The sequence below is a fragment of the Somniosus microcephalus genome, chromosome 3, assembly GCF_052327205.1.
Source record: "Somniosus microcephalus isolate GS21.2 chromosome 3, FLI_Smic_1.0, whole genome shotgun sequence".
NCBI lineage: Eukaryota > Metazoa > Chordata > Chondrichthyes > Squaliformes > Somniosidae > Somniosus > Somniosus microcephalus.
In genome coordinates, this window is record NC_140989.1 from 380,629,541 (window position 1) to 380,643,698 (window position 14,158).

The window sequence follows — 14,158 nt, forward strand, 5'->3', positions numbered from 1 at the left end:
GAGATCAGATTACCCCAGACTGATATATTACTGGGACATGACAGAGATCAGATTACCCCAGACTGATATATTACTGGGGACATGACAGAGATCAGATTACCCCAGACTGATATATTACTGGGACATGACAGAGATCAGATTACCCCAGACTGATATATTACTGGGACATGACAGAGATCAGATTACCCCAGACTGATATATTACTGGGACATGACAGAGATCAGATTACCCCAGACTGATATATTACTGGGACATGACAGAGATCAGATTACCCCAGACTGATATATTACTGGGACATGACAGAGATCAGATTACCCCAGACTGATATATTACTGGGACATGACAGAGATCAGATTACCCAGACTGATATATTACTGGGACATGACAGAGATCAGATTACCCCAGACTGATATATTACTGGGACATGACAGAGATCAGATTACCCCAGACTGATATATTACTGGGACATGACAGAGATCAGATTACCCCAGACTGATATATTACTGGGACATGACAGAGATCAGATTACCCCAGACTGATATATTACTGGGACATGACAGAGATCAGATTACCCCAGACTGATATATTACTGGGACATGACAGAGATCAGATTACCCCAGACTGATATATTACTGGGACATGACAGAGATCAGATTACCCCAGACTGATATATTACTGGGACATGACAGAGATCAGATTACCCCAGACTGATATATTACTGGGACATGACAGAGATCAGATTACCCCAGACTGATATATTACTGGGACATGACAGAGATCAGATTACCCCAGACTGATATATTACTGGGACATGACAGAGATCAGATTACCCCAGACTGATATATTACTGGGACATGACAGAGATCAGATTACCCCAGACTGATATATTACTGGGACATGACAGAGATCAGATTACCCCAGACTGATATATTACTGGGACATGACAGAGATCAGATTACCCCAGACTGATATATTACTGGGACATGACAGAGATCAGATTACCCCAGACTGATATATTACTGGGACATGACAGAGATCAGATTACCCCAGACTGATATATTACTGGGACATGACAGAGATCAGATTACCCCAGACTGATATATTACTGGGACATGACAGAGATCAGATTACCCCAGACTGATATATTACTGGGACATGACAGAGATCAGATTACCCCAGACTGATATATTACTGGGACATGACAGAGATCAGATTACCCCAGACTGATATATTACTGGGACATGACAGAGATCAGATTACCCCAGACTGATATATTACTGGGACATGACAGAGATCAGATTACCCCAGACTGATATATTACTGGGACATGACAGAGATCAGATTACCCCAGACTGATATATTACTGGGACATGACAGAGATCAGATTACCCCAGACTGATATATTACTGGGACATGACAGAGATCAGATTACCCCAGACTGATATATTACTGGGACATGACAGAGATCAGATTACCCCAGACTGATATATTACTGGGACATGACAGAGATCAGATTACCCCAGACTGATATATTACTGGGACATGACAGAGATCAGATTACCCCAGACTGATATATTACTGGGACATGACAGAGATCAGATTACCCCAGACTGATATATTACTGGGACATGACAGAGATCAGATTACCCCAGACTGATATATTACTGGGACATGACAGAGATCAGATTACCCCAGACTGATATATTACTGGGACATGACAGAGATCAGATTACCCCAGACTGATATATTACTGGGACATGACAGAGATCAGATTACCCCAGACTGATATATTACTGGGACATGACAGAGATCAGATTACCCCAGACTGATATATTACTGGGACATGACAGAGATCAGATTACCCCAGACTGATATATTACTGGGACATGACAGAGATCAGATTACCCCAGACTGATATATTACTGGGACATGACAGAGATCAGATTACCCCAGACTGATATATTACTGGGACATGACAGAGATCAGATTACCCCAGACTGATATATTACTGGGACATGACAGAGATCAGATTACCCCAGACTGATATATTACTGGGACATGACAGAGATCAGATTACCCCAGACTGATATATTACTGGGACATGACAGAGATCAGATTACCCCAGACTGATATATTACTGGGACATGACAGAGATCAGATTACCCCAGACTGATATATTACTGGGACATGACAGAGATCAGATTACCCCAGACTGATATATTACTGGGACATGACAGAGATCAGATTACCCCAGACTGATATATTACTGGGACATGACAGAGATCAGATTACCCCAGACTGATATATTACTGGGACATGACAGAGATCAGATTACCCCAGACTGATATATTACTGGGACATGACAGAGATCAGATTACCCCAGACTGATATATTACTGGGACATGACAGAGATCAGATTACCCCAGACTGATATATTACTGGGACATGACAGAGATCAGATTACCCCAGGACTGATATATTACTGGGACATGACAGAGATCAGATTACCCCAGACTGATATATTACTGGGACATGACAGAGATCAGATTACCCCAGACTGATATATTACTGGGACATGACAGAGATCAGATTACCCCAGACTGATATATTACTGGGACATGACAGAGATCAGATTACCCCAGACTGATATATTACTGGGACATGACAGAGATCAGATTACCCCAGACTGATATATTACTGGGACATGACAGAGATCAGATTACCCCAGACTGATATATTACTGGGACATGACAGAGATCAGATTACCCCAGACTGATATATTACTGGGACATGACAGAGATCAGATTACCCCAGACTGATATATTACTGGGACATGACAGAGATCAGATTACCCCAGACTGATATATTACTGGGACATGACAGAGATCAGATTACCCCAGACTGATATATTACTGGGACATGACAGAGATCAGATTACCAGCTGATATATACTGGGACTGACAGAGATCAGATTACCCCAGACTGATATATTACTGGGACATGACAGAGATCAGATTACCCCAGACTGATATATTACTGGGACATGACAGAGATCGATTACCCCGGACTGATATATTACTGGGACATGACAGAGATCAGATTACCCCGGACTGATATATTACTGGGACATGACAGAGATCAGATTACCCCAGGCTGAATATATTACTGGGACGTGACAGAGATCAGATTACCCCAGGACTGATATATTACTGGGACGTGACAGAGATCAGATTACCCCAGACTGATATATTACTGGGACATGACAGAGATCAGATTACCCCCGGACTGATATATTACTGGGACATGACAGAGATCGGATTACCCCAGACTGATATATTACTGGGACATGACAGAGATCAGATTACCCCAGACTGATATATTACTGGGACATGACAGAGATCAGATTACCCCGGACTGATATATTACTGGGACATGACAGAGATCAGATTACCCCAGACTGATATATTACTGGGACATGACAGAGATCAGATTACCCCAGACTGATATATTACTGGGACATGACAGAGATCAGATTACCCCAGACTGATATATTACTGGGACATGACAGAGATCAGATTACCCCAGACTGATATATTACTGGGACATGACAGAGATCAGATTACCCCAGACTGATATATTACTGGGACATGACAGAGATCAGATTACCCCAGACTGATATATTACTGGGACATGACAGAGATCAGATTACCCCAGACTGATATATTACTGGGACATGACAGAGATCAGATTACCCCAGACTGATATATTACTGGGACATGACAGAGATCAGATTACCCCAGACTGATATATTACTGGGACATGACAGAGATCAGATTACCCCAGACTGATATATTACTGGGACATGACAGAGATCAGATTACCCCAGACTGATATATTACTGGGACATGACAGAGATCAGATTACCCCAGACTGATATATTACTGGGACATGACAGAGATCAGATTACCCCAGACTGATATATTACTGGGACATGACAGAGATCAGATTACCCCAGACTGATATATTACTGGGACATGACAGAGATCAGATTACCCCAGACTGATATATTACTGGGACATGACAGAGATCAGATTACCCCAGACTGATATATTACTGGGACATGACAGAGATCAGATTACCCCAGACTGATATATTACTGGGACATGACAGAGATCAGATTACCCCAGACTGATATATTACTGGGACATGACAGAGATCAGATTACCCCAGACTGATATATTACTGGGACATGACAGAGATCAGATTACCCCAGACTGATATATTACTGGGACATGACAGAGATCAGATTACCCCAGACTGATATATTACTGGGACATGACAGAGATCAGATTACCCCAGACTGATATATTACTGGGACATGACAGAGATCAGATTACCCCAGACTGATATATTACTGGGACATGACAGAGATCAGATTACCCCAGACTGATATATTACTGGGACATGACAGAGATCAGATTACCCCAGACTGATATATTACTGGGACATGACAGAGATCAGATTACCCCAGACTGATATATTACTGGGACATGACAGAGATCAGATTACCCCAGACTGATATATTACTGGGACATGACAGAGATCAGATTACCCCAGACTGATATATTACTGGGACATGACAGAGATCAGATTACCCCAGACTGATATATTACTGGGACATGACAGAGATCAGATTACCCCAGACTGATATATTACTGGGACATGACAGAGATCAGATTACCCCAGACTGATATATTACTGGGACATGACAGAGATCAGATTACCCCAGACTGATATATTACTGGGACATGACAGAGATCAGATTACCCCAGACTGATATATTACTGGGACATGACAGAGATCAGATTACCCCAGACTGATATATTACTGGGACATGACAGAGATCAGATTACCCCAGACTGATATATTACTGGGACATGACAGAGATCAGATTACCCCAGACTGATATATTACTGGGACATGACAGAGATCAGATTACCCCAGACTGATATATTACTGGGACATGACAGAGATCAGATTACCCCAGACTGATATATTACTGGGACATGACAGAGATCAGATTACCCCAGACTGATATATTACTGGGACATGACAGAGATCAGATTACCCCAGACTGATATATTACTGGGACATGACAGAGATCAGATTACCCCAGACTGATATATTACTGGGACATGACAGAGATCAGATTACCCCAGACTGATATATTACTGGGACATGACAGAGATCAGATTACCCCAGACTGATATATTACTGGGACATGACAGAGATCAGATTACCCCAGACTGATATATTACTGGGACATGACAGAGATCAGATTACCCCAGACTGATATATTACTGGGACATGACAGAGATCAGATTACCCCAGACTGATATATTACTGGGACATGACAGAGATCAGATTACCCCAGACTGATATATTACTGGGACATGACAGAGATCAGATTACCCCAGACTGATATATTACTGGGACATGACAGAGATCAGATTACCCCAGACTGATATATTACTGGGACATGACAGAGATCAGATTACCCCAGACTGATATATTACTGGGACATGACAGAGATCAGATTACCCCAGACTGATATATTACTGGGACATGACAGAGATCAGATTACCCCAGACTGATATATTACTGGGACATGACAGAGATCAGATTACCCCAGACTGATATATTACTGGGACATGACAGAGATCAGATTACCCCAGACTGATATATTACTGGGACATGACAGAGATCAGATTACCCCAGACTGATATATTACTGGGACATGACAGAGATCAGATTACCCCAGACTGATATATTACTGGGACATGACAGAGATCAGATTACCCCAGACTGATATATTACTGGGACATGACAGAGATCAGATTACCCCAGACTGATATATTACTGGGACATGACAGAGATCAGATTACCCCAGACTGATATATTACTGGGACATGACAGAGATCAGATTACCCCAGACTGATATATTACTGGGACATGACAGAGATCAGATTACCCCAGACTGATATATTACTGGGACATGACAGAGATCAGATTACCCCAGACTGATATATTACTGGGACATGACAGAGATCAGATTACCCCAGACTGATATATTACTGGGACATGACAGAGATCAGATTACCCCAGACTGATATATTACTGGGACATGACAGAGATCAGATTACCCCAGACTGATATATTACTGGGACATGACAGAGATCAGATTACCCCAGACTGATATATTACTGGGACATGACAGAGATCAGATTACCCCAGACTGATATATTACTGGGACATGACAGAGATCAGATTACCCCAGACTGATATATTACTGGGACATGACAGAGATCAGATTACCCCAGACTGATATATTACTGGGACATGACAGAGATCAGATTACCCCAGACTGATATATTACTGGGACATGACAGAGATCAGATTACCCCAGACTGATATATTACTGGGACATGACAGAGATCAGATTACCCCAGACTGATATATTACTGGGACATGACAGAGATCAGATTACCCCAGACTGATATATTACTGGGACATGACAGAGATCAGATTACCCCAGACTGATATATTACTGGGACATGACAGAGATCAGATTACCCCAGACTGATATATTACTGGGACATGACAGAGATCAGATTACCCCAGACTGATATATTACTGGGACATGACAGAGATCAGATTACCCCAGACTGATATATTACTGGGACATGACAGAGATCAGATTACCCCAGACTGATATATTACTGGGACATGACAGAGATCAGATTACCCCAGACTGATATATTACTGGGACATGACAGAGATCAGATTACCCCAGACTGATATATTACTGGGACATGACAGAGATCAGATTACCCCAGACTGATATATTACTGGGACATGACAGAGATCAGATTACCCCAGACTGATATATTACTGGGACATGACAGAGATCAGATTACCCCAGACTGATATATTACTGGGACATGACAGAGATCAGATTACCCCAGACTGATATATTACTGGGACATGACAGAGATCAGATTACCCCAGACTGATATATTACTGGGACATGACAGAGATCAGATTACCCCAGACTGATATATTACTGGGACATGACAGAGATCAGATTACCCCAGACTGATATATTACTGGGACATGACAGAGATCAGATTACCCCAGACTGATATATTACTGGGACATGACAGAGATCAGATTACCCCAGACTGATATATTACTGGGACATGACAGAGATCAGATTACCCCAGACTGATATATTACTGGGACATGACAGAGATCAGATTACCCCAGACTGATATATTACTGGGACATGACAGAGATCAGATTACCCCAGACTGATATATTACTGGGACATGACAGAGATCAGATTACCCCAGACTGATATATTACTGGGACATGACAGAGATCAGATTACCCCAGACTGATATATTACTGGGACATGACAGAGATCAGATTACCCCAGACTGATATATTACTGGGACATGACAGAGATCAGATTACCCCAGACTGATATATTACTGGGACATGACAGAGATCAGATTACCCCAGACTGATATATTACTGGGACATGACAGAGATCAGATTACCCCAGACTGATATATTACTGGGACATGACAGAGATCAGATTACCCCAGACTGATATATTACTGGGACATGACAGAGATCAGATTACCCCAGACTGATATATTACTGGGACATGACAGAGATCAGATTACCCCAGACTGATATATTACTGGGACATGACAGAGATCAGATTACCCCAGACTGATATATTACTGGGACATGACAGAGATCAGATTACCCCAGACTGATATATTACTGGGACATGACAGAGATCAGATTACCCCAGACTGATATATTACTGGGACATGACAGAGATCAGATTACCCCAGACTGATATATTACTGGGACATGACAGAGATCAGATTACCCCAGACTGATATATTACTGGGACATGACAGAGATCAGATTACCCCAGACTGATATATTACTGGGACATGACAGAGATCAGATTACCCCAGACTGATATATTACTGGGACATGACAGAGATCAGATTACCCCAGACTGATATATTACTGGGACATGACAGAGATCAGATTACCCCAGACTGATATATTACTGGGACATGACAGAGATCAGATTACCCCAGACTGATATATTACTGGGACATGACAGAGATCAGATTACCCCAGACTGATATATTACTGGGACATGACAGAGATCAGATTACCCCAGACTGATATATTACTGGGACATGACAGAGATCAGATTACCCCAGACTGATATATTACTGGGACATGACAGAGATCAGATTACCCCAGACTGATATATTACTGGGACATGACAGAGATCAGATTACCCCAGACTGATATATTACTGGGACATGACAGAGATCAGATTACCCCAGACTGATATATTACTGGGACATGACAGAGATCAGATTACCCCAGACTGATATATTACTGGGACATGACAGAGATCAGATTACCCCAGACTGATATATTACTGGGACATGACAGAGATCAGATTACCCCAGACTGATATATTACTGGGACATGACAGAGATCAGATTACCCCAGACTGATATATTACTGGGACATGACAGAGATCAGATTACCCCAGACTGATATATTACTGGGACATGACAGAGATCAGATTACCCCAGACTGATATATTACTGGGACATGACAGAGATCAGATTACCCCAGACTGATATATTACTGGGACATGACAGAGATCAGATTACCCCAGACTGATATATTACTGGGACATGACAGAGATCAGATTACCCCAGACTGATATATTACTGGGACATGACAGAGATCAGATTACCCCAGACTGATATATTACTGGGACATGACAGAGATCAGATTACCCCAGACTGATATATTACTGGGACATGACAGAGATCAGATTACCCCAGACTGATATATTACTGGGACATGACAGAGATCAGATTACCCCAGACTGATATATTACTGGGACATGACAGAGATCAGATTACCCCAGACTGATATATTACTGGGACATGACAGAGATCAGATTACCCCAGACTGATATATTACTGGGACATGACAGAGATCAGATTACCCCAGACTGATATATTACTGGGACATGACAGAGATCAGATTACCCCAGACTGATATATTACTGGGACATGACAGAGATCAGATTACCCCAGACTGATATATTACTGGGACATGACAGAGATCAGATTACCCCAGACTGATATATTACTGGGACATGACAGAGATCAGATTACCCCAGACTGATATATTACTGGGACATGACAGAGATCAGATTACCCCAGACTGATATATTACTGGGACATGACAGAGATCAGATTACCCCAGACTGATATATTACTGGGACATGACAGAGATCAGATTACCCCAGACTGATATATTACTGGGACATGACAGAGATCAGATTACCCCAGACTGATATATTACTGGGACATGACAGAGATCAGATTACCCCAGACTGATATATTACTGGGACATGACAGAGATCAGATTACCCCAGACTGATATATTACTGGGACATGACAGAGATCAGATTACCCCAGACTGATATATTACTGGGACATGACAGAGATCAGATTACCCCAGACTGATATATTACTGGGACATGACAGAGATCAGATTACCCCAGACTGATATATTACTGGGACATGACAGAGATCAGATTACCCCAGACTGATATATTACTGGGACATGACAGAGATCAGATTACCCCAGACTGATATATTACTGGGACATGACAGAGATCAGATTACCCCAGACTGATATATTACTGGGACATGACAGAGATCAGATTACCCCAGACTGATATATTACTGGGACATGACAGAGATCAGATTACCCCAGACTGATATATTACTGGGACATGACAGAGATCAGATTACCCCAGACTGATATATTACTGGGACATGACAGAGATCAGATTACCCCAGACTGATATATTACTGGGACATGACAGAGATCAGATTACCCCAGACTGATATATTACTGGGACATGACAGAGATCAGATTACCCCAGACTGATATATTACTGGGACATGACAGAGATCAGATTACCCCAGACTGATATATTACTGGGACATGACAGAGATCAGATTACCCCAGACTGATATATTACTGGGACATGACAGAGATCAGATTACCCCAGACTGATATATTACTGGGACATGACAGAGATCAGATTACCCCAGACTGATATATTACTGGGACATGACAGAGATCAGATTACCCCAGACTGATATATTACTGGGACATGACAGAGATCAGATTACCCCAGACTGATATATTACTGGGACATGACAGAGATCAGATTACCCCAGACTGATATATTACTGGGACATGACAGAGATCAGATTACCCCAGACTGATATATTACTGGGACATGACAGAGATCAGATTACCCCAGACTGATATATTACTGGGACATGACAGAGATCAGATTACCCCAGACTGATATATTACTGGGACATGACAGAGATCAGATTACCCCAGACTGATATATTACTGGGACATGACAGAGATCAGATTACCCCAGACTGATATATTACTGGGACATGACAGAGATCAGATTACCCCAGACTGATATATTACTGGGACATGACAGAGATCAGATTACCCCAGACTGATATATTACTGGGACATGACAGAGATCAGATTACCCCAGACTGATATATTACTGGGACATGACAGAGATCAGATTACCCCAGACTGATATATTACTGGGACATGACAGAGATCAGATTACCCCAGACTGATATATTACTGGGACATGACAGAGATCAGATTACCCCAGACTGATATATTACTGGGACATGACAGAGATCAGATTACCCCAGACTGATATATTACTGGGACATGACAGAGATCAGATTACCCCAGACTGATATATTACTGGGACATGACAGAGATCAGATTACCCCAGACTGATATATTACTGGGACATGACAGAGATCAGATTACCCCAGACTGATATATTACTGGGACATGACAGAGATCAGATTACCCCAGACTGATATATTACTGGGACATGACAGAGATCAGATTACCCCAGACTGATATATTACTGGGACATGACAGAGATCAGATTACCCCAGACTGATATATTACTGGGACATGACAGAGATCAGATTACCCCAGACTGATATATTACTGGGACATGACAGAGATCAGATTACCCCAGACTGATATATTACTGGGACATGACAGAGATCAGATTACCCCAGACTGATATATTACTGGGACATGACAGAGATCAGATTACCCCAGACTGATATATTACTGGGACATGACAGAGATCAGATTACCCCAGACTGATATATTACTGGGACATGACAGAGATCAGATTACCCCAGACTGATATATTACTGGGACATGACAGAGATCAGATTACCCCAGACTGATATATTACTGGGACATGACAGAGATCAGATTACCCCAGACTGATATATTACTGGGACATGACAGAGATCAGATTACCCCAGACTGATATATTACTGGGACATGACAGAGATCAGATTACCCCAGACTGATATATTACTGGGACATGACAGAGATCAGATTACCCCAGACTGATATATTACTGGGACATGACAGAGATCAGATTACCCCAGACTGATATATTACTGGGACATGACAGAGATCAGATTACCCCAGACTGATATATTACTGGGACATGACAGAGATCAGATTACCCCAGACTGATATATTACTGGGACATGACAGAGATCAGATTACCCCAGACTGATATATTACTGGGACATGACAGAGATCAGATTACCCCAGACTGATATATTACTGGGACATGACAGAGATCAGATTACCCCAGACTGATATATTACTGGGACATGACAGAGATCAGATTACCCCAGACTGATATATTACTGGGACATGACAGAGATCAGATTACCCCAGACTGATATATTACTGGGACATGACAGAGATCAGATTACCCCAGACTGATATATTACTGGGACATGACAGAGATCAGATTACCCCAGACTGATATATTACTGGGACATGACAGAGATCAGATTACCCCAGACTGATATATTACTGGGACATGACAGAGATCAGATTACCCCAGACTGATATATTACTGGGACATGACAGAGATCAGATTACCCCAGACTGATATATTACTGGGACATGACAGAGATCAGATTACCCCAGACTGATATATTACTGGGACATGACAGAGATCAGATTACCCCAGACTGATATATTACTGGGACATGACAGAGATCAGATTACCCCAGACTGATATATTACTGGGACATGACAGAGATCAGATTACCCCAGACTGATATATTACTGGGACATGACAGAGATCAGATTACCCCAGACTGATATATTACTGGGACATGACAGAGATCAGATTACCCCAGACTGATATATTACTGGGACATGACAGAGATCAGATTACCCCAGACTGATATATTACTGGGACATGACAGAGATCAGATTACCCCAGACTGATATATTACTGGGACATGACAGAGATCAGATTACCCCAGACTGATATATTACTGGGACATGACAGAGATCAGATTACCCCAGACTGATATATTACTGGGACATGACAGAGATCAGATTACCCCAGACTGATATATTACTGGGACATGACAGAGATCAGATTACCCCAGACTGATATATTACTGGGACATGACAGAGATCAGATTACCCCAGACTGATATATTACTGGGACATGACAGAGATCAGATTACCCCAGACTGATATATTACTGGGACATGACAGAGATCAGATTACCCCAGACTGATATATTACTGGGACATGACAGAGATCAGATTACCCCAGACTGATATATTACTGGGACATGACAGAGATCAGATTACCCCAGACTGATATATTACTGGGACATGACAGAGATCAGATTACCCCAGACTGATATATTACTGGGACATGACAGAGATCAGATTACCCCAGACTGATATATTACTGGGACATGACAGAGATCAGATTACCCCAGACTGATATATTACTGGGACATGACAGAGATCAGATTACCCCAGACTGATATATTACTGGGACATGACAGAGATCAGATTACCCCAGACTGATATATTACTGGGACATGACAGAGATCAGATTACCCCAGACTGATATATTACTGGGACATGACAGAGATCAGATTACCCCAGACTGATATATTACTGGGACATGACAGAGATCAGATTACCCCAGACTGATATATTACTGGGACATGACAGAGATCAGATTACCCCAGACTGATATATTACTGGGACATGACAGAGATCAGATTACCCCAGACTGATATATTACTGGGACATGACAGAGATCAGATTACCCCAGACTGATATATTACTGGGACATGACAGAGATCAGATTACCCCAGGCTGATATATTACTGGGACATGACAGAGATCAGATTACCCCAGACTGATATATTACTGGGACATGACAGAGATCAGATTACCCCAGACTGATATATTACTGGGACATGACAGAGATCAGATTACCCCAGACTGATATATTACTGGGACATGACAGAGATCAGATTACCCCAGACTGATATATTACTGGGACATGACAGAGATCAGATTACCCCAGACTGATATATTACTGGGACATGACAGAGATCAGATTACCCCAGACTGATATATTACTGGGACATGACAGAGATCAGATTACCCCAGACTGATATATTACTGGGACATGACAGAGATCAGATTACCCCAGACTGATATATTACTGGGACATGACAGAGATCAGATTACCCCAGACTGATATATTACTGGGACATGACAGAGATCAGATTACCCCAGACTGATATATTACTGGGACATGACAGAGATCAGATTACCCCAGACTGATATATTACTGGGACATGACAGAGATCAGATTACCCCAGACTGATATATTACTGGGACATGACAGAGATCAGATTACCCCAGACTGATATATTACTGGGACATGACAGAGATCAGATTACCCCAGACTGATATATTACTGGGACATGACAGAGATCAGATTACCCCAGACTGATATATTACTGGGACATGACAGAGATCAGATTACCCCAGACTGATATATTACTGGGACATGACAGAGATCAGATTAC